Raw genomic sequence first — 22,407 nt, 5'->3', positions numbered from 1 at the left:
TTGATGGAGATGACAGAGCGGATTAGGCGGGTCTGTCCAGCAGTCATCAGCTCCTGTCATGGTGTGGGTGATGCGGACGTCCTTGCGGTCCCTCGCTCGGACGATAACTTAGTCCAGCAGATGCCAGTGCTTGGAGTGAGGGTGCTGCCATGAAGCCTTGTACTCATCTCTTGCAAGAGTCATTGCAAGAATCCTCCTCAATCGCCTTCTCCGGGTGGCCGAAGAGCTCCTCCCAGAGTCGCAATGCGGATTCCGCCCACTAAGGGGCACAATGGACATGATCTTCACCGCACGTCAAATACAAGAGAAATGCAGGGAACAGCACCAACCACTGTACATGGCCTTCTCTGATCTCACAAAGGCCTTCGACACTGTCAACCGTGAGGGATTATGGAGTGTCCTCAAAAGTTTGTCGCCATTCTCCGCCTGCTTCACGACAACATACAAGCCGTGATCCTGACCAACGGTTCCACCACAGACCCAATACAAGTACGAACCGGGGTCAAACAAGGCTGTGTCATCGTACCAACGCTCTTCTCGATCTTCCTTGCTGCAATGCTCCATCTCACCCTCAGTAAGTTCTCCACTGGAGTGTAGCTAATTTACAGAACAAACGGGAAACTGTTCAACCTCCGTCGCCTCCAGTCCAGATCCAAGGTCATCCCATCCTCTGTCGTCGAATTACAGTGTGCAGACGACGCTTGCGTCTGCGCTCACTCGGAGATCGAACTCCAAACCATCGTCAGCACCTTCACCGAAGCGTACGAGAGCATTGGCCTTACACTAAACATCAGTAAGACAAAGGTCCTCTACCAACCTGTCCCTGCCACACAGTACTGCCCCCCGATTATCAAAATCTACGACAAGGCCTTGGACAACGTGGACCACTTTCCATACCTCGGGAGCCTACTGTCAACAAGGGCAGACGTCGACGACGAAGTCCAACACCGCCTTCAGTGTCCTAGTGCAGCCTTTGGTCGCCTGAGGAAGTGTGTGTTGAAGACCAGGACTCAAACCCGGCACTAAGCTCATGGTCTACAGAGCAGCAGTGATTCCCGACCTGCTGTATGCCTCAGAGACATGGTCCATGTACAGCAGGCGCCTCAAAGCACTGGAGACGTACCACCAACGCTGCCTCCGCAAGATCCTGCAAATCCATTGGCAGGATAGGCGCACCAATGTCAGTGTTCTTGCTCAGGCCTACATCCCCAGCATTGAAGCTTTGACCATGCTCGATCAGCTCCGATGGACGGGTCACATTGTCCGCATGCCCGATACGAGACTCCCAAAACAAGCTCTCTACTCGGAGCTCTGGCACGGCAAGAGAGCCCCAGGTGGGCAGAGGAAACGCTTTAAGGACACCCTCAAAGCCTCCTTGAAAAAGTGCAACATCCCCACCGACACCTGGGAATCCCTGGCCCAAGACCGCACAAATTGGAGAAGCACCGAGCAGGCACCGAACACCTAGTCTCTTCGCCGGGAGCAAGTGGAAGCCAAGCACAGGCAGCGCAAGGAGCGCACGTCAGCCCAAGCACCCCACCCACCCACCCCTTTAACCACCGTCTGCCCCACCTGTGACGGAGACTGTAGGTCCCGCATTGGACTCATCAGTCACCTGCAAACTCATTTTTAATGTGGAAGCAAGTCATCCTCGGCTCTGAGGGACTGCCTAAAGAGAGAACTGCTTGAAAATACTGCAAAAAAGAGTGTAAAGTAGACACGTGCATTAAAGTTTTCATTTAAGAGTTCCCACACTGTGTTTATATCTCCAGGCTCTGCTTTCTAAGACTTTGGTTCAAATACCATGTCCCTAGATGGCTTCAATTATCAGATTTAATTTCTATCGCATACTTGAGATCAAACAAATAGCTCACCAAATGTGCCATGAGAGATCAGTGCCTGGAAACTAAAGCTTCTATCAAAACCGACACAAACATCAGTAGAAACAAACAAGCTGCACTGTGGGAGTACCTTCGCCACACGGACTGCAGTGGTTCAAGGCAACTAGGGATGGGCAGTAAATGCTGGCCTTGCCAGCGATGCCCACATCCCATGAACGAATAAAAAAAATGCTTTGCATTTTTACAGTTGTCATCAATGGAGCAATTTCTTTATAAAAAAGCCAAATGGTAGCATTTACAGCAAAATATTTTGCTGTAAATGAGTTATGTTTTATAAGCAATTAAATATTCTTCTTTTGGGTGCAGGCATAAAGTCTGCTACTAGCTTGTAATTCACCAATTGGGTGAAACAGATGCTAAAAGTGCATTAAATGTCAATCCAAATGAGGGGACCAAAAAGAATCATCTTTATGATTTGGATAGAAAAAGCTCCTGTTTCTCAAAAGAAAAGATTTTTTGATTTAACTACCGTTATTCAAATTAACCTCCTCCCCTCACCCCCCTGCCAGTATCTGCAGCACTTGGGACAAGTTAATTTGTTCTGTTGCAGCAACCAAAACAACTCCAAAGAAAAAAAGTGATGTACAAGAACACAATCTAGTGTGACCCTCTGTGCCGAGAGTTCAGTATGACGCAGATAGCAGGCACAAATCAGCATTCCATATGTTGCACAAAAGCACTAACCAGCTAAAAATTCCACACCACTGTTGGGGCAAATAAACTACAACTTGTAAATACAACAAACAAACAGTGTTCGCTGTTATTACCCCTTTGAAAGTGGCCACAACTTCAGGATGTAGCGCATGCACATCCTAATGTGGAATTCCTGAAGTTGCCATCAGTCATTAACTGCTCTGACACTGGCTGCACTGTGGTCACCCTGCGCCCCTGCCCCTCAAAAATCAGAGCCGGCAATCAGTGTAATCTGTGAAATCAGGGAAACTGACAAAAACTGTGACTTTTCCGCAGTAATACCGCTGTTAACTACCCCATTAAAAGTTAGATCCTCTTGGATTGGTGTAACTGAGATTTTAACAGCGTATTGACTGCTAAGCAAAGGTTATGGCTTTGAAAAATGAATTTTAATTTTGTGTGTCAAATTTATCCATTTTAATAAAAATTAAAATTTTTAAAGAAACAACCTTTTTTCCCCCCCAGGTTTATCTTTTCCCCGTGTGAAAGCCCCAATCTTTGTTTTGCTCTCTAACATTAAAAAAAAGTTAGAATCAAAAGGAGATTACTGTCTGCAAGAATTCTGCATTATGATTGGCTGCTTAGACAGCTGGTTGGCATCACAGCAGCTCGCGTTAGGGATTCCCCATTAACTTGCATGATTTCAATGACACGTTGGAAAAGCCAAACTTCTCGCCACAGAGATCGCAAGATCTTTGATGGAAGTTTACTTCAGGGCCAGCAGCGAACATCTTTTCTTCGCCACTGACCACGAATTACAGGCCAATATTTCTCTCCTGCTCCTTTATTCCATCACTGGGTGCAAATGCTAAAACGGAGCAGAACAGACAATAGACAAAACTCAATTACAGTAGAGATATCTGGATTATTGGGCTGTTCCAAAAGTATCAAACTTTTCATAAGCTGGAATCTCTCCGAACCATTGACTTTTCAGCCATATAAATAAATAAAATCTTTGCAATAGGTAAAGATTAGCAGAACAGCACAGTCGTTAAGAAACTTCCTTCATGAATTGCTGGTTACGGGTTATAAAAGAAACATCTCAAGTACCATTGTGCTTCAGCCACTATTAAAACATTTGTGGTAATAATTCTACATTAACAGTGCAATAACAGTCATGAAGTCATCCATGGTTTTCTTACCCAGAAAAGTAAGAGCTTATGAAAAAGAATGGAACAAACCAGGCCATTTTCATGAAATAACAACAGAAAATGCTGGAAATACTCAGCAGGCCAGGCAGCATCCGTGGAGAGAGAAACAGAGTTAACGTTTCAGGTCTGGGACCCTTCATCAGAACTGGAAAAAGCTGGAGATGTAACAGATATTAAGCAGGTGCAGAGACGGCGGGGGGGGGGGGGGGGGGGTGGGTAGGACGGGGAAGAAGGAATAGAAAGAACACCCTGTACTTTTGTAAGAGGCAGGAAAGATAAAATGTTGCAAATGGGAATGGCAAAAGTCATACTGCATGAAAAATGGGGGCAGGGGTAATTATCTGAAATTGTTGAACTCAATGTTGAGTCCGGCAGGCTGCAAAGTGCCCAATCAAAAAATGAGTTGCTGTTCCTCGAGCTTACGTTGAGCTTCAGTGGAACAATGCAATAGCCCGAGGACAGAGAGATCAGAGTGGGAGTGAAGCGGTGAATTAAAGTGACAGGCGACCGGAAGCTCAGGGTCACCCTTACGGACTGAACGGAGGTGTTCCGCAAAGCGGTCACTCAATCTGCGTTTGGTCTCCCCAATGTAGAGGAGATCACATCGTGAGCAGCGAATACAGTATATTAAATTGCAAGAAGTACAAGTAAATCGCTGTTTCACCTGGAAGGGGTGTTTGGGGCCCTGGACAGTGGGAAGGGAGGAGGTATAAGGGCAGGTGTTGCATCTCCTGCGCTTGCACGGGAAGGTGCCAGGTGAAGGAGATGGGCTGTTGGGGGTGATTGAGGAGTGGACCAGGGTGGCGCGGAGGGAGCGGTCCCTTCGGAATGCTGAAAGGGGAGGTGAGGGGAAGATGTGTTTGGTGGTGGGATCACGTTGGAGGTGGCGGAAATGGCAGAGGATGATCCGTTGAATGTGGAGGCTGGTGGGGTGAAAGGTGAGGTCAAGGGGAACCCTATTGTGGTTCTGGGAGGGAGGGGAAGGGGTGAGAGCAGAAGTGCGGGAAATAGAACGGACACGGTCAAGGGCCGTGTCAACCACGGTAGAGGAGAATCCTCGGTTGAGGAAAAAGGAAGACACCCCACCAGCCTCCACATTCAACAGATCATCCTCCGCCATTTCCACCACCTCCAACGTGATCCCACCACCAATCACATCTTCCCCTCACCTCCCCTTTCAGCATTCCGAAGGGACCGCTCCCTCCGCGACACCCTGGTCCACTCCTCAATCACCCCCAACAGCCCCCCCTTCTTCACCTGGCACCTTCCCGTGCAAGCGCAGGAGATGTAACACCTGCCCTTTTACCTCCCCCCCCCCCCCTTCCCACTGTCCAGGGCCCCAAACACCCCTTCCAGGTGAAACAGCGATTTACTTGTACTTCTTGCAATTTAATATACTGTATTCGCTGCTCACGATGCGGTCTCCTCTACATTGGGGAGACCAAACGCAGATTGGGCGACCGCTTTGCAGAACACCTCCGTTCAGTCCGTAAGGGTGACCCTGAGCTTCCGGTCGCCTGTCACTTTAATTCACTGCTCCATTCCCACTCAGACCTCACGGTCCTCGGCCTCTTGCACTGTTCCACGGAAGCTCAGCGTAAGCTTGAGGAACAGCACCTCATCTTTCGATTGGGCACTTTACAGCCTGCCGGACTCAACATTGAGTTGAACAATTTCAGATAATTATCCCTGCCCCCATTTTTCATGCAGTATGATTTTTGCCATTCCCATTTGCAACATTTTAACTTTCCTGCCTCTTACAAAAGTACAGGGTGTTGTTTCTATTCCTTCCTCCCCTCCTAACACCCCCCCCCCCCCAACCGTCTCTGCACCTGCTTAATATCTGTTACATCTCCAGCTTTTTCCAGTTCTGATGAAGGGTCCCAGACCTGAAACGTTAACTGTTTCTCTCCACGGATGCTGCCTGGCCTGCTGAGTATTTCCAGCATTTTCTGTTGTTATTTCAGATTTCCAGCATCCGCGGTATTTTGCTATTATATGCCATTTTCATGAAAGGTCACTTTACAATCAATCAAATGGCCACATATCTCATGAATATCAAATATCTGAATACACTATCTACGTTTCTTCAACTTTTCCTCTTCTTCTGAGATTGCAGCCTCTGACTGCGGTAAAGTATCATCAAGGGTGCTGGCAACCCTCCCCTTGCCAAGTGGCCCAGTGAGCAAATGTTAGCAGGCCAGGGAGAATCTTTGCAGCCAAAACAGAACAGATCCTGTGCTCACCCGATGTCCACGTACATTCACTTTCGAGCAGGCATCAGCGGATTGGAATCAGGAGAGACAGCAGATTGATTTTACCCTTTCTTACTCCATGGATACGGAGGTAACTTTGACATTCCAATTGCTAAAATTAGTGAACTCAGCCAAGTCCAGCTATTGAACCTGGCACCTTATGGTTTAGTGCTCTGTCAAGCAATGCCTTTGCCTATAAAGCCATCATAGAGGCTACTCATCTATCAGTGGCTGAGAAATTGTTAGGAACAGAAGGAGGAAAACCAATTTAAACCCCAACTTGGGCCAGAGTTTGAGGGTGAGTTTGTTTCAACATTTTGGTCAGTTCATTTTTATCTGATTATGCCTCTGTAAAGAACTTTGGGACTTTTTCTACATTAAAAGGTGCTTATATATGTTGTGTGTGAAGCACACAGGAGCTAGCTTCTCAGATATTCTGTAAGGTATTTTAGTTTGCTTTCAATGAAGTTTAACTAATCAAAGTATTTCTGACCATGGCGGAAAGTCTTTTGTGTGTGCTAGGTAGTGAAATGGTAAGTGAAATGGTAGACTTTTTAAAAAATCAACAGGCTTATGATTTTGCTATAGCCAGAGGAAATGCTTCACCATGGAGTTTAATTTTCAACCAAATTCCCCATTACATTTTAGTACTGGTTATACATAAATTGCAAAAATTAGCAGGCAATAGTGCTTCAAGGTATCCAATGTTAATTACTCAAATTTTATTTGAAAAGTATTTACCAACAAGCTACCTTTACTCAAAAAAATAATTTAAAATGATTTCATTGTAAATCTAACTGCATTTCAGAGTCAAAAGATCCCATGCCCAGACTATAAGTATATATCCCATTATAAATTCTTATGCACATCTACTGGTAGGCTTTGTGAACATTTGTATAGACTGCCATCTTGTTTAAGTTTCAGAACTTACCGTCTTCCTCCAGTTAACAATCAAGTTCAAGTTAAAATGCTAAGTTGTGGTGTGGGAGGTTAGTTTTGAGCACAGGTAAAATTGATCAGTTTGGGGGTGGGGGAGGGGTTTGTGTTAACATTTGGTCTCCTTATTTAAGGAAAGATATACTTGTATTGGAGAAGGTTCACAAGGTTGATTCCGGAGATGAAGGGGTTGTCTTATGAAGAAAGGTTGAGCCTATACTCATTGGAGTTTAGAAGAATGAGAGGGGGTCTTATTGAAACACAAGATTCTGAAGTGGCTCGACAGGGTAGACGCAGAGGGGATGTTTCCCCTCGTGGGGGAATCTAGAACTAGGGGGCATCATTTCAAAATAAGGGGGCACCCTTTTAAATTGGAAATGAGGAGGAATTTCTTCTCTGAGGGTTGGGAATATTTGGAATTCTCTTCCCCAGAGAGCTGCGGAGGCTGGGTCATTGAATATATTTAAGGTGGAGATAGACAGATTTTTGAATGGTAAGGGAGTCAAGGATTATGGGGAACGGGCAGGGAAGTGGAGTTGGGGCCAAGATCAGATCAGCCACGATCTTATTGAATGGCGGAGCAGGCTTGAGGGGCCAAATGACCTACTCCTGCGCCTACGTCTTATGTTCTTATTTGGGTTTTTATCAGATACAGGCCAAAGGATAAAATTTATAACTTTCTTTCCTTTTACAAATTATTTCACTCTTTTATTCTCCCCATTGAAATGAACAGTTACATTGGCTTTGTGCCCTCTCAGTCTTTCCTTGCACTTGCTGTTCTCTCATCTTAGCCATCTGCTTTTGCACGAGGTCACCATCCCTCGCAATATTCTTGGCATATTTGGATGCTGCGTTAAATTCGCAAATATTTTTTTTGACTCAAAGTAAATAATTTAAATGCATGATGTTTTCTGATGCCCACAGTCCTCTCCTAAAAGCAGTGCAACGCTGGTTCAGCATGGCTGGAATTTTCCGGGGTGGTAACGGGTGAGATCAGTGGCGGGTTGGGTGGGAAAGTTTTTTTTGACAGCGGGTCAGGAACCCGCTGTCATCTCGCTCCCACGTGCCTTTCCCACAGGCACGTTGGTCTTCGCGGAGCCGACCCGACGCGGAAGGGGTCCCAACTGAAACAATTATTACCTTGTCAGACACTTAAGAGTTGAGTGGCTATTGCTCCAGCTGATTAGTTGGAAGGATGAAACGTACTATAAAAGCTCCCACCTGACAGTTGATCACTTTCCTCATGCAGAAGCTGTTTTTCACTGCATTTGCAACACAGATTGAGCTTTCTGCTGGCTGCAAGTGTTTCAAGCAAAGTCTCCATCCACTGTCACCTCATTGGAAGAACCTCTCTCACCATTGACAGATTGCTTCGGTCATCTCTACTTCACCTGCCATCTATTCCATCAGCATGGGTACCATTTATACTGTCTCACCTTGGTCCTCAGAATCGGACCACAACCAGCCCCAACACCAGCAGCACCAACACCACCTTCTCCTCCATGCCCTGATGCTGCACAGGACAGAGGGCATAAGCGCAGGGCTGCACCGTACCAGAGGCGATACCCCCAACACAGGGTACACAGGCAGAGGATGAGCTTCCTCAACATGACTGAGCAGCAGTGCCAAAGGAGGCTCAGGCTATCACGCCAGGTTGTCGCAGACATTTTCACATTGCTGGACCAAGACCTGCAGCCCAGAGGAACGGGTGGACACGTCTTACCAGTGGCTGTCAAAGTCACCATTGCCCTCAACTTCTTCGCCTCAGGCTCCTTCCAGGGGTCTGCAGCAGACATTTACGGCATGATGCGCTATCAATTACCCAAAAGACTGAGGTTAAGCGAGTAACTAACAGGCTTTTATTAACAAGAGGATGAAGGTGTGCCTCGAGTGGTCGACCAGTCCAGAATACAGAGGGACTGTGGAGCAGTCACCTTTATACCTGGACTTGTGGGAGGAGTCAGCCGAGGCATGTACAGACATGTACACAGTGGAATACAAACACCCATACAGGCAGGTATAACAGTGGTTTACCACACGGCATCACGCAGTTGGCTGCCCACACAGGTTACTGGTGCTCTGTTTGACAAGTTAGCCAATTGTATCAACTTTGCCACTGATGAAGCCAGTATTACTGAGCGGGTTCTCGGTTTTGCCACTCTGGCTGGCTTCCCACGGGTGCAGAGTATCATGGACTGCACAAATGTGGCCATCAGGGCACCCCAACATAACCCACGAGTCTTGATCAATCGCAAGGTGCCTCAATGTGCAGCTGGTCTGCAACCATAGGGAGATCATCGTGCATGTGTGTGCCAAATTCCCCGGTAGCTGCCATGACTCTTGCGTCCTGCACCAGTCCACCCTCCCTCAGCTATTCGTATCTGTAAACAGATTTTCCGGCTGGCTGCTTGGAGACAAGGACTATCCACTGAAGACGTGGCTCATGACATCCTTGAGGAGGCCAAGTACTGAGGCCAAGGAGAGCTATAATGAAAGCCACAGCTCCATCAGATGTATCAGAGCAGACAATAGGCATGCTCAAAATGCGATTCAGATGCCATGACTGATCTGGAGGAGTCCTTCAGTAAACAGCAGCCAGGGTATCTAGAATCGTCGTGGTCTGCTGTGCCCTGCACAACACAGCGCAACAGCAGGGATTAGTGCTACACGAGGAACAAGGCGCAGAGCGCACAGCCTCTTCAGAGGAGGAGCATCAGGTGGAAGTCGAGGAGGAGGAAGAGCTGGAGGAACCTGTGGTGCAGATGGCACCAGCACCTGAGCACATTGCTGCCCGGGAGGCCAGAGATGGCCTCATCATGGCCAGATTTACTTAACTTTACGCAGTGCACCATATGGCTGCCACATGCGTCGCCAAGTTGACAACACCCCACAGCCAGACCATAAAGCATCCCTACAATGATCATTCCATTCCTTTCACAATTACCACCATTGCTGGAGGTAAAGTTAGGTCTGACCCTTCACTCCAACTAACAAGCCACTTCCCATTGTGCACACAAATTTGTCCAAGACCAGAAAGTTTTAAAAATAAATAAATTTATGGTAAACGTTAAATGAACGAAACCTTCACAATAACATTGAACAAAACACCCAAGTGACTACCCTTGTGAATCTACTTGTGTGGCATCTTTCTTTTACACGTGCTTCTACATGGTGCTACCCCATGACTTCAGCAAAGGTAGAGGCAGCCTCCACACTTCCCTGCTGCGCCTGCTAAGACACTTTTGGCGGTTGTCCTCTGAATTTTGGAGCCTGTGAGGGCCCCGCCAATGTCTGCTCCTCCTGAAGCTGTGCAGGGGCAGACTTGGCCATTGCTATCCGGGGAGGCATCTGGGGCTCTGACTGAGGGGGTGGCAAGGGAGGGGGGGGGGGGCGTGGAGAAGTGTGAGCACTTGGAGGAGTCCCCACTTGCATATCCCCTCTCACCATCATCCCGCTCATGGACCACCTGCACTTCCTCGCTAGCAAGGAGCTGGAGAGCACCTTCCTGCACATCAGTGATGCCAGGAGGACACACGTCTACACTGACATCCATCCCTCATAAGAGAGGACGTCTATGAGCCTCTAGGATCTATTATCCATAGATAGCCATCTACAGGAAACTCTCAATTTACCGGCACCTAAATAACCAGAAATCTCTGTTAACCGGCAAAATTCAGGAGTAGGTTCAGGTAAGTTTTACTTCATATTAGTGGCAGTTCCTGGATCTGTAGTTGTGTAACTGGGGCTCCTACACTTGTTGCTAAGCAACAGGGATGCTTGGTCTGTGGCCGGAGTTCCTGCACATGTTGCTAAGCAACAGGGAAGCCTGGATTTGTTGCTGTGTACGGAGCTCAGGTACCTTTTAACTATACCTCTCTGTAATCCGAACTTTTTGATAAACCAGCACCACGCCGGTCCCGGATACCAAAGAGTTTCCTGTATTTGCATAGACACCATGTGCTCCTGTGAGTGGCACATTAGCTGCTCCATGTAGGTAGCCATCCTATCCATAGAGGAGCCTACTGTTGCCATTGCCTGTGACACAGTGGTGCTCATTTTGAAGGACTCCTCTATTCTCTGAACAGTGGCAGTCAATGCGCTCGCAAAACCTGTCAGACCCTCCTGCACTTGTGCCTGCAGCTCCAGGATCGCCTCCGAGGCGGAGTGTCTGCATGCAACTGAGCAAAGCTAGGAGAGTCCTGCACCCTCCGACGAGGTGTCTCCACTGCTGTCCCTGTCTCTACCATCTGCTCTTGCTCACTTGTGATTGAGAGCCACCAGGTGACAACACTACTCAATGGTGTGAGGAACCCACCGAGGTGTGCGTATCTGCGCTGGTGCTAGGTAGGCTTATGTCAGGTGACGCTGCGCCCTCAGAGGCTGGAGGCTCCTTTGAGTGGTCGTCTTTGGCTTCCTCCTGGACAGATGGGGAGGGGTTCTTGATGGACCTGTGGGAGAATAAAGAGATGAGTTACATATGTCATCTGTACATTGGGCACAGATAACATTATGCACATAATCATTCAGTGGCTGCTGACATCAGCCCCAATATGAGTGACTGATGTATGCTATGTATATGTATGAATAGGTGATTCTGTCACCAGGTTGCTGAGATGTCCCCCCTCTCTCTATCCCACTTCCAGGTGCTCGGACACCAGAGAGCTCCAAAGCAGCCTCCTCTTCAGTGGTCAGGGTTGCGAATGATGCCGGTCCTCCACCAGTTCTCTCCCGCTCCCTCTTATTGTGGGCTCCCTTTTCCTGCAAGGAGGGAAAGAGAAGGTTGAGTGAGAGTGATGGAATGAGTGTAAGGAATGGATGGGTTACATCTGTAGAGCGTGACTATGATGGAGTAGGGTGGCAATTCCAAGAGGCTGCCTTGTGTGTCGTTAGTTGGTATGATTGCACTAGGATGAGGGCGAGTGTGAGGGGTGGCTCGTAAGATGGATAATGTAGATAAAGAGGGGGATGGGTGGAGGTGCAACGGGTTGGTGTGATTAAGGATGTGCAGGAGTAGGGTTGGGAAGGCAGAGTGATGGGGATGTGATGACAGGCACAGCAGGATGAAGGTGAGTGTGGCTTTGTACTCACCTTTCCTGATCTCGAGATCGTTGAAGCGTTAGCGGCATGGCACGGAGGTCCTCCTCACAACATCCCTGCTGTTGACCTCCTTGGCTACCTGGAGCCAGACTCCTTTGGTTTGCTGGGGAGGTCTGCCCATCAGGAGGGAAGAGGACCTCCCTGCGTGCTCGGACTCCCTCCACAAGCATGTGGAGGGAGTCATTAGAGAACCTGGGTGCAGCCCTCCGCCTCTGTGCAGTCATTTCTGCCCGTGTACAGCAGTGGAAACCAATTGCACTGCCTGCACTATCCTAGATGAACCTTCAAATGCAATGTGGTCTTGGTCCCTTTAAATATCCCGGTTGAAAATGCATCATCGACGAAGTCACCAGACCCGCTCCATTTAATTGGGCTGGGCAACGCGCAGGGTGGGTGCAGCAGGCCCCATTATCGGAAAGTAATTTTGTGGAGCGGGATGGAGGTAGCAACGGAGTTGGGACCCGACATGGCAGCCGCCCACACTGGACCTGCCAAGGTAAGGAAAATTCCAGCCTATATGCCTGACCTTCAGACTTCACACAGTCCCCACTATCCATAAGTGCCTTACCCGAAAGTAGAATCTCTGAGTCAGGTATCTGAACTGTGCACATCCTGAAGCGGTCATTTTTTGCACTCAAACATTTTGTTTACGTGAAAGCAATATTGTATTCCGCTGTACATAGCAGCCATTTTTCTCTCTCCTATAAAATAAAGGATCTAGTCTAGGCGAGATCTAACAAGCAAAGGAACTTTCTTTTGCAGCAGCACCAATTGTACCCTCACAATTGTAGCTGGAAGTATAAACTAATAAATTTTATCCTTTGGCCTGCAACTGATGAAAAACCGAATGTTAACACACAACTCCCTCCTTACCAAGTTGATTAATTTTACCTGCACCTTGAACTCCCTCCCCACAAACATTTTAATCTGGATTCGACCCTTAACCCAGAGTAAACAAGCAATCCTGGATGAGCCCCATAAGCCTGCTTCCCAACTACAGGGGTGGGAAAGAGGAGGGGAGAGGCAGGTAGGAGTTTAGGGGAGTGGAGAAAGAAATGAGATTGAAATGGTGCTGTCCCATACAGTTACATAAGAACATAAGAAATAGGAGGAGTAGGCCAATCGGCCCCTCGAGCCTGCTCCGCCATTCAATAAGATCATGGCGGATCTGATCCTAACCGCCAATCCACTATCACAGAACCATCTCCTGAATCTAACAGAATTAGACACGAAATAGGAGCAGGATCAGGCTACACGGCCCCTGGGCTCGCTCCGCTACCCACAGGGCCATGGCCGATCCGAACCTAGACTCATGTCCAAATTCCTGCCCACTCCCCGTAACCCTTAATTCCCTTTACTTCTAGAAAACTGTCTATTTCTGTTTTAAATTTATGTAATGATGTAGCTGCTACAGCTTTTTGGGGCAGCATATTCCATGGACCTACCACCCTCTGAGTGAAGTAGTTCCTCCTCATCTCAGTTTTGAAAGAGCAGCCCCTTATTCTAAGACTATGCCCCCTAGTTCTAGTTTCACCCATCATCGGGAACATCCTCCCCGCATCCACCCGATCCAACCCCTTCACAATCTTATATGTTTCAATAAGATCGCCTCTCATTCTTCTGAACTCCAATGAGTAGAGTCCCAATCTACTCAACCTCTCCTCATACGTCCATCCCCTCATCCCCGGGATTAACCGAGTGAACCTTCTTTGTACTGACTCGAGAGCAAGTATGTCCTTTCTTAAGTATGGACACCAAAACTGTACGCAGTATTCCAGGTGCAGTCTCACCAATACCTTGTACAACTGAAGCAATACCTCCCTATTTTTAAATTCTATCCCCCTAGCAATGAAAGCCAACATTCCATTGGCCTTCTTAATCACTTGCTGCACCTGCATACTAACCTTTTGAGTTTCGTGCACCAGGACCCCCAGATCCCTTTGTACTTCAGTACTTTCCAGTTTCTTGCCATTAAGATAATAACTTGCTCTACGACTTTTCCTGCCAAAGTGCATAACCTCACACTTTCCAGTATTGTATTCCATCTGCCAAATCTCTGCCCACTTACTTAGCCTGTCTATGTCCCCTTGCAGGTTTTTTATGTCCTCCTCACTCACTACTTTCCCTCCCATCTTAGTATCATCTGCAAACTTTGATATGTTACACTCGGTCCCCTCCTCCAAATCGTTAATATAGATTGCAAAGAGTTGGGGACCCAGCACTGACCCCTGCGGAACACCACTAGTTACTGATTGCCAGTCTGAGAATGAACCATTTATCCCAACTCTCTGCCTTCTGTTAGATAGCCAATCCTCTATCCATATCAGAATATTACCCCCAATCCCGTGATTTTTTATCTTAAGCAATAATCTTCTGTGTGGCACCTTGTCAAATGCCTTTTGGAAGTCTAAATACACTACGTCCACTGGTTCCCCTTTATCCACCCTATATGTTACTTCCTCAAAGAACTCCAGCAAATTTGTCAAACATGACTTCCCCTTCATGCCCCTTTGAACTACCTGCTCCATCCCTTGTCCTCCCTTTCAGCTCCCCTCCTCACTCTCTTACCCTGCTCCTCTCCAGAATTGTTGGATGGGATTCTCCAACTGCAATTTCTACCAGTGTTAGAAGCAACAGTGATCGAGAATTGTTGCTGGAGCCGTGGAGAAGCAGAGGTAACGAGCTTTCTTTTTCACTCCATACATAAACCTTTTGGCTCTTGGTGTGAAATCTTCCCAGATCAGAGCCCTTCAAAACACATCTAGATATCTCTTTAACCCAATTAAATTGTTTGTTTCAATGGACTTCACAGATAAATTAATTTATATGCAAATTAGCCTGTGCATGATATAGTTCTTCCTGAATGTTCTCTTTATAGCTCATTTTTAAATTACATGCCTTTGTTAAAGCCTTCATTAGCATATATAAAATTTACCTGAATAAATTTTAGGTCAGCCTAGAATCTCCCGATGAAGGCTAACCAATATTTTATACAACAGCATATTTTGATCTCTATGCCCTCTTTTTGCTACCAAGTCCTCCATTCAAGCATTTTTTTTTCCTGCAGCCACACACTGGGTCGATGGTTTCAGTGATTTTCCAAGAATAACCTTCACATTGCTTTTCTGATGTTGCACGACTCGTCTATTCTTCTATTGTGCACGAATCACTGAAAGTTAACATGCAGGTACAGCAAGCAATTAGGAAAGCAAATGGTATGTTAGCCTTTATTACAAAAGGATTGGCGTATGAGTGTAAAGAAGTCTAGCTGCAATTATATAGAACCTTGGTGAGACCACACCTGGGTTACAGTGTACAGTTATTGTCTCCTTACCCAAGGAAGGATATACTTGCCTTAGATGGAGTGCAACGAAGGTTCACTAGACAGATTCCTGGGGTGGGGGGTTTGTCCTATGAGGAGAGATTAAGGAGACCAGGCCTATACAGGAAACTTTGTGCTATCCGGAGGTGAGCTACCGGCAATCTGGAGCCACCGGCAAAAATCAGCCATTTTTTCTTTTTGTTTGTTTTTTTTGCTTTGTTTGAACAGTCAAGCTGTACAAGGTCTGTAGCTATAGCAACAGCTTCATCTACAGAGGTTTAGGGCCACACCCGAGTGTTTAGAAGCTGTTGCTAAGCAACAGTGTTTGTTGTCAAATACGGAGATAAGAATCTCCGTATCTCTCAACATTAACTCTGGAGAGTACGGCAGTTTTGAGGCAACGGCAGCAGCTCGGTCCCATGGGTGCCGGATAGCACAAAGTTTCCTGTATTCCCTAAAATTTAGAAGAATATGAGGTGATCTAATTGAAACATAAAATTCTTGCAGGGCTCGACAGGGTAGATGCTGGGAGGATCTTTCCCCTGGCTGAGGAGTCTAGAACTAGGGATCACAATCTTAGAATAAGGGGTCAGCCATTTAGGACAGAGATGAGGAGAAATTTCTTCACTCAAAGAGTTGTGAATCTTTAGAATTCTTTACCCCAGAGGGCTGTGGATGCACAGTCGTTGAGTATATTCAAGACAGAGATCGATAGATTTTTGGATATCAGGGGAATCAATGGGGATAGTGCGGAATGGTGGAGTTGAGGTTGATCAGCCATGATCTTATTGAATGGCAGAGCAGGCTCGAAGGCCGAATGGCCTATGCCTGCTCCTACTTCTTATGTTGCATGGCTATTCCATTTCTTCTGACATTTGACACTGATGAGCCCAGTTTCTCAACGATCCAAATCCTGAAGCTGGTTGCACTGTCCATTTGGTCAGTCTTCAACTTTTCTATCATCCTATCCTTTATTATGGCATTCCAAAATATCAGCTACTTGGACCCCAACCAGGTAGCTTCCTGAAAATTGAAGCTCGAGTTTACATTTTCTTCTAATGCAAATGTTAGGATTTTTAACCACACATGAGTAGGATACCTTGGGCTGCAGTCTTGGTGCTTGTGACCAGGAATTACATAGAAACATAGAAGTTAGGAGCAGGAGTAGGCCATTCGGCCCCACGAGCCTGTTCCGCCATTTAATCAGATCATGGCTGATCATCCAAATTCAGTACCCTGTCCCTGCTTTCTCCCCATATCCCTTGATCCCTTTAGCCTTAAGAAATATATCTAACTCCTTCTTGAATATATTTAATGAATTGGCCTCAACTGCCTTCTGTGGGAGAGAATTCCAGATTCACCACTCTCGGTGAAGAAATTCCTCCTCATCTCAGTCCTAAATGGCTTACCCCTTATCCTTAGCCTGTGACCCCTGGTTCTGGACTCCCCCATCATCGGGAACATCCTTCCTGCATCTAGTCTGTCTAGTCCTGTTAGAATTTTATAAGTTTCAATGAAATCCCCTCTCATTCTTCTAAACTCTAGCGAATACAAGCCCAATCGACCCAATCTCTCTTCATACGTCATTCCTGCCATCCCAGGTATCAGTCTGGTGAATCTTCGCTGCACTCCCTCCATGGCAAGAACATCCTTCCTCAGATAAGGCGACCAAAACTGCACACAATACTCAAGGTGTGGTCCTGTACAACTGCAGCAAGACATCCTTGCTCCTGTACTTGAATCCTCTCGCTCCGAAGGCCAACATACCATTTGCCTTCCTAACCACCTGCTGCACCTGCATGCTTACCTTCAGCGACTGGTGCACAAAGACACCCAGGTCTCGTTGCACTTCCCAATCTATTGCCGTTCAGATAATAATCTGTCTTCCTGGTTTTGCCACCGAAGTGGATAACCTCGCATTTATCCACATTATACTGCATTTGCCATGCATCTGCCCAATCACCCAACCTGTCCAAATCATCCTGGAGTTTCTCTGAATCCTCCTCACAGCACACACGCCCACCCAGCTTTGTGTCGTCTGCAAACTTGGAGATATTACATCTAGTTCCCTCGTCTAGATCATTAATATATATTGTGAATAACTGGGGTCCTAGCACCGATCCCTGCGGTACCCCACTAGTCACTGCCTGCCACTCGGAAAAAGACCCGTTTATTCCAACTCTGCTTCCTGCAGTTCTCTATCCAAGTCAATACCTTACCCCCATTCCCATGTGCTTTAACTTTGCACGCTAAGTTCTTATGCGGGACCTTATCGAAAGCCTTCTGAAAGTCCAAATACACCACATCCACTGGTTCTCCCTGATCTATTCTACCAGTTACATCCTCAAAAAATTCCAGTAGATTAGTCAAGCATGATTTACCTTTTGTAAATCTATGTTGACTTTGTCTGATCCTGTCACTGTTTTCCAAGTGCTCTGCCATTACATCTTTTATAATGGACTCTAGCATTTTCCCCACTACCGATGTCAGGCTTACCGGTCTATAATTCCCCGTTTTCTCTCTACCACCTTTTTTAAATACTAGGGTTACATTAGCTACCCTCCAATCCATGGGAACTGTTCCAGAGTCTATAGAATTTTGGAAGATGACCAGCAATGCATCTACTATTTCTAGGGCCACTTCCTTAAGTACCCTAGGATGTAGATTATCAGACCCTCGGGATTTATCGGCTTTCAATCCCATCAATTTCTGTAACACCATTTCCCTACAAATACTGATTTCATTCAGTTCCTCCCTCTCATTAGACTCTATGTTCCCCGACATCTCTGGGAGGTTATTTGTGTCCTCCTTTGTGAAGACAGAACCAAAGTATGTATTTAATTGGTCTGCCATTTCTTTGTTCCCCATTACAAATTCCCCTGATTCTGACTGCAAGAGAGCTACACTTGACTTCACCAATCTTTTTCTCTTCACATATCTATAGGAGCTTTTACAGTCAGTTTTTATGTTCCCTGCAAGCTTACTCTCATATTCTATTTCCCCCCTCTTAATTAATCCCTTTGTCCTCCTTTACTGAATCTTAAACTACTCCCAATCCTCAGGTTTGCTGCTTTTTCTGGCCAATTTATATGTCCGCTCCTTGGATCTTATGCTATCCCTAATTTCCCTTGTTAGCCACGGTTGAGGCACCTTTTTTGTTTTATTTTTATGCCAAACAGGGATGAACAAATTCTGCAGTTCATCCATGCGATCTTTAAATGTTTACCACTGCCTATCCACCGTCAACCCTTTAAGTAATATTCCCCAATCCATCCTAGCCAACTCGCGCCTCATACCATTGTAGTTTCCTTTATTTAAATTCAGGACCCTAGTCTCTGAGTCAAATACTTCACTCTACATCTTAATGAAGAATTCCATCATGTTATGATCGCTCTGTCCCAAGGGGCCTCGCACAACAAGATTGCTAATTAATCCTTTCTCATTACATGATACCCAGTCCAAGATGGCCTGAACTCCAGTTGGTTCCTCGACATATTGGTCCAGGAAACCATCCCGCTCATATCCTTCCTTACTATTGTGTTAATCTCCTCTTTAACCAGCATTGCTACCCCACCTCCTTTTCCTTTTTGCCTGTCGTTCTTGAACATTGAATACCCCTGGATGTTGAATTCCCCAGCCTTGGTTACGCTGGAGCCATGTCTCCGTAATCCCAATTATATCATATCCGTTTACATCTATTTGCGCAGCTAATTCATCCACCTTATTAAGAATGCTCCTTGCATTAAGACACAAAGCCTTCAGGCTTGTTTTTTTTTTTTTTTAAAAACACTCTTAGAATCATTATTTACTGTGGCCATGTTTGATTTACACCCTTGATTTCTCTGACTGCCACTTTTGCTTTTCTCCTTCCCGTCTTTTGCTTCTATCCTTGCTTCCCTTTCCTCGGTCTCCCTGCACAGGTTCCCAACCCCCTGCCATTTTAGTTTGAACCCTCCCCAACAGCACTAGCAAACACTCCCCCTAGGACATCGGTCCCGGTCCAGCCCAGGTGCAAACCGTCCAGTTTGTACTGGTCCCACCTCCCCCAGAACCGGTTCCAATGTCCCAGGAATTTGAATCCCTCCCCCTTGCACCATTCCTCTAGCCACGTATTCATCTGAAATATCCTTCTATTTCTACTCTGTCTAGCACGTGGCACTGGTAGCAATCCTGAGATTACTACCTTTGAAATCCTATTTTATAATTTACCTCCTAACTCCCTATATTCAGCTTTTAGGACCTCATCCTGGTTTTTACCTATATCGTTGGTGCCTATATGCACCACGACAACTGGCTGTTCACCCTCCCCCTCCAGAATGCCCTGCAGCCGCTCCAAGACACCCTTGACCCTTGCACCAGGGAGGCAACATACCACCCTGGAGTCTCGTTTGCGGCTGCAGAAACGTCCATCTATTCCCCTTACAATAGAATCCCCTATCACTATAGCTCTCCTGCTCGTTTTCCTCCCGTCCCGTGCAGCAGAACCACCCCTGGTGGCAGGAAGTTGGCTGCTGCTGCCTTCCCCCGATAATCCATCTGCCTCAACAATATCCAAAACGATATATCTGTTTGAGAGGGGGATGGCCACAGGGGACCCCTGCACTACCTGCCTGCACCTACTACTCTGCCTGGCGGTCACCCATTCCCTTCCTGCCTGTGCAGCCTTTACCTGCGGTGTGACTAACTGATTAAACGTGATATCCATGACGTCCTCAGCATCGCGAATGCTCCAGTATGTATCCATTCGCAGCTCCAATGCCGCAATGCGGTCTGCCAGTAGCTGCAGCTGGATACACTTCCCGCACACATGGTCATCAGGGACATAGGAAGTGTCCCTGATTTCCCACATAGTGCAGGAGGAGCATGCCACGGGGCTGAGCTGTGCTGCCATGACTTACCCTTTCATTTAAATTAAATCAAAACCACAAATTACACTACAATTAAATGATATATTCAAGGGCCCTTGTTTACTAGCACTCCCCATTACACAACGGAGACCTTAGAAACTATAACCACAAAAATTAAGATCTTCTAAACTTTATAAACTATTAACCTTAACTGTCAAACTATAGTAGTATAAATACTCACTTGACCGTGGCAGACTGTTACAACAGTATTATATTTCATCATCTATCTACAGTGTACTCTTAATTTGAAGTTGGTTAATTTGAACTATTGAATAATTCAATTTTTTTGCCCTTTTGTTACCAATTTATTTATGTTGGTTGTGCCTCTTCAAAACAAAACCTCAGACAGCGTTCCTGCAGTCAGGATAGCATTTCTAGCGCAATACGAGAAAAATAGATGGAACCAGCTATATGGTTAGGTTGGGGGTATTGAAAAAAGCCAAGCACAGGTCCAGATGGATTGCACCCTAGGGTATTTAACAACTTGTATTATGTAGCACCTGTAACGTAGTAAAACATCCCAAGGCACTGCATAGGGGTATTAGAAGACAAAAAAATTGACACCAAGGTACACAAGGAGAAAATAGGGCAGTGGTCAAAGAGGTAGGTTTTAAGGAGTGCCTTAAAAGGAGGAAAGAGGTAGAGAGGCGGAGAGGTTTAGGCAGGGAATTCCAGAACTTAGGGCCTAGGCAATAGAAGGCACGGCCACCAATGGTTGAGTGATTATAATCAGGGATGCTCAAGTGGGCATAATTAGAGGAGCGCAGATATCTTTGTGGGGGGGGGGGGGGTGTTGTGGGGCTGGAAGAGATTACAGAGATTGGGAGGGGCAAGACCATGGAGGGATTTGAAAACAATGAGAATTTTGAAATCGAGACGTTGCTTAACCGGGAGCCAATGTGGGTCAGCGAGCACAGGGGAGTTGGGTGAACGGGACTTAGCGTGAGTTAGGTCACGGGCAGCCGAGTTTTGGATGATCTCAAGTTTACGTAGGGTAGACCGTGGGAGGCCAGCCAGGAGTGCATTGGAATAGTAAAGTCTAGAGGTAACAAAGGCATGGATGAGGGTTTCAACAGCAGATGAGCTGAGGCAAGGGTGGAGATGGGCAATGTTACAGAGGTGGAAATAGGCTCTTAGTTATGCCATGGATGTGTGGTTGGAAGCTCATTTCAGGGTCAAATATGACACCAAAGTTGAGAACAGTGTGGTTCAGCCTCAGACAGATGTTAGGGAGAGGGATGTAGTCGGTGGCTAGGGAATGGAGTTTGTGGCGGGGACCGAAAACATTGGCTTCGGTTTTCCAAATATTTAATTGGAGAAAATTTCTGCTCATCCAGAACTGGATGTCGGACAAGCAGTCTGACAATTTAGAGACCATGGAGGGTTTGAGAAGTGGTAGTGAGGTAGAGCTGGGTGTTGTCAGCGTACATGTGGAAACTGACGCTGTGTTTTCGGATGATGTTGCCAAGGGGCAGCATTTAGATGAAAAATAGGAGGAGGCCAAGGATAGATCCTTGGGGGACACTATAGGTAACGATGCGGGAGCAGGAAGAGAAGCCATTGCAGGTTATTCTCTGGCTATGATTAGATAGAGGAGAATGGAACCAGGCAAGAGCAGTCCCACCCAGCTGTAAGATGGTGGAGAGGTGTTGGAGAAGGATGGAGTGGTCAACCCTAAAGGCTGCAGACAAGTCAAGAAGGACAAGGAGGGATAGCTTAAAGTAGCTAAATGAAACTGGACATGTTCTAATGAGTATCCTTAATGAATTCTTGGAAACAGGGACTGTGCCTGGGAAACAGCAACTGTGCCTGAGGGGTAGAGAAAAGGGACATGGCACCAACTATAAACAGGACAAATGATAACCTGGAGAACTACAGACTAGTCAGGAAATGTGCTGAAAGGTATCCTGAAGGAACAAATGAACCACCACCTGGAGAAATGCAAAACTTTATAGGAGGAAGATCATGCTTGACAAATCTCTTCAAGTTCTTTGAGGAAATAAAATAGACAGAGATAACCCGATGGATCTGACGAAGTTCTCACAAAGGGTCATCGACCTGAAACGTTAACTCTGTTTCTCTCTCCACAGATGCTGCCTGACCTGAGTATTTCCAGCATTTTCAGTTTTTATTTCAGATTTCCAG

At 46.5% G+C, this 22,407-nt stretch overlaps 1 protein-coding gene across 7 annotated transcripts in view; it reads right to left on the bottom strand.

The window, feature by feature from the left end:
* The window catches only part of mapre2 (microtubule-associated protein, RP/EB family, member 2), a 204,524-nt gene that overhangs the window by 66,744 nt on the left and 115,373 nt on the right, over positions 1 to 22,407 (bottom strand). Inside the window, exon 1 of one of the 7 annotated variants that reach the window (XM_085992879.1) lies at positions 11,252 to 11,359. The exons of the other annotated variants lie outside the window; for them this stretch is intronic. The gene's annotated coding sequence lies outside the window, so the exon portion shown is untranslated. Of the gene's footprint in view, positions 1 to 11,251; positions 11,360 to 22,407 lie in introns of those variants that run through there. 7 annotated transcript variants of the gene reach the window in all.

The sequence above is a fragment of the Somniosus microcephalus genome, chromosome 7 (assembly GCF_052327205.1).
Source record: "Somniosus microcephalus isolate GS21.2 chromosome 7, FLI_Smic_1.0, whole genome shotgun sequence".
Classification (NCBI taxonomy): Eukaryota; Metazoa; Chordata; class Chondrichthyes; order Squaliformes; family Somniosidae; genus Somniosus; species Somniosus microcephalus.
The sequence above is the reverse complement of the archived record's forward strand: the minus strand, read 5'-3'. Positions and strand labels throughout refer to the sequence as shown.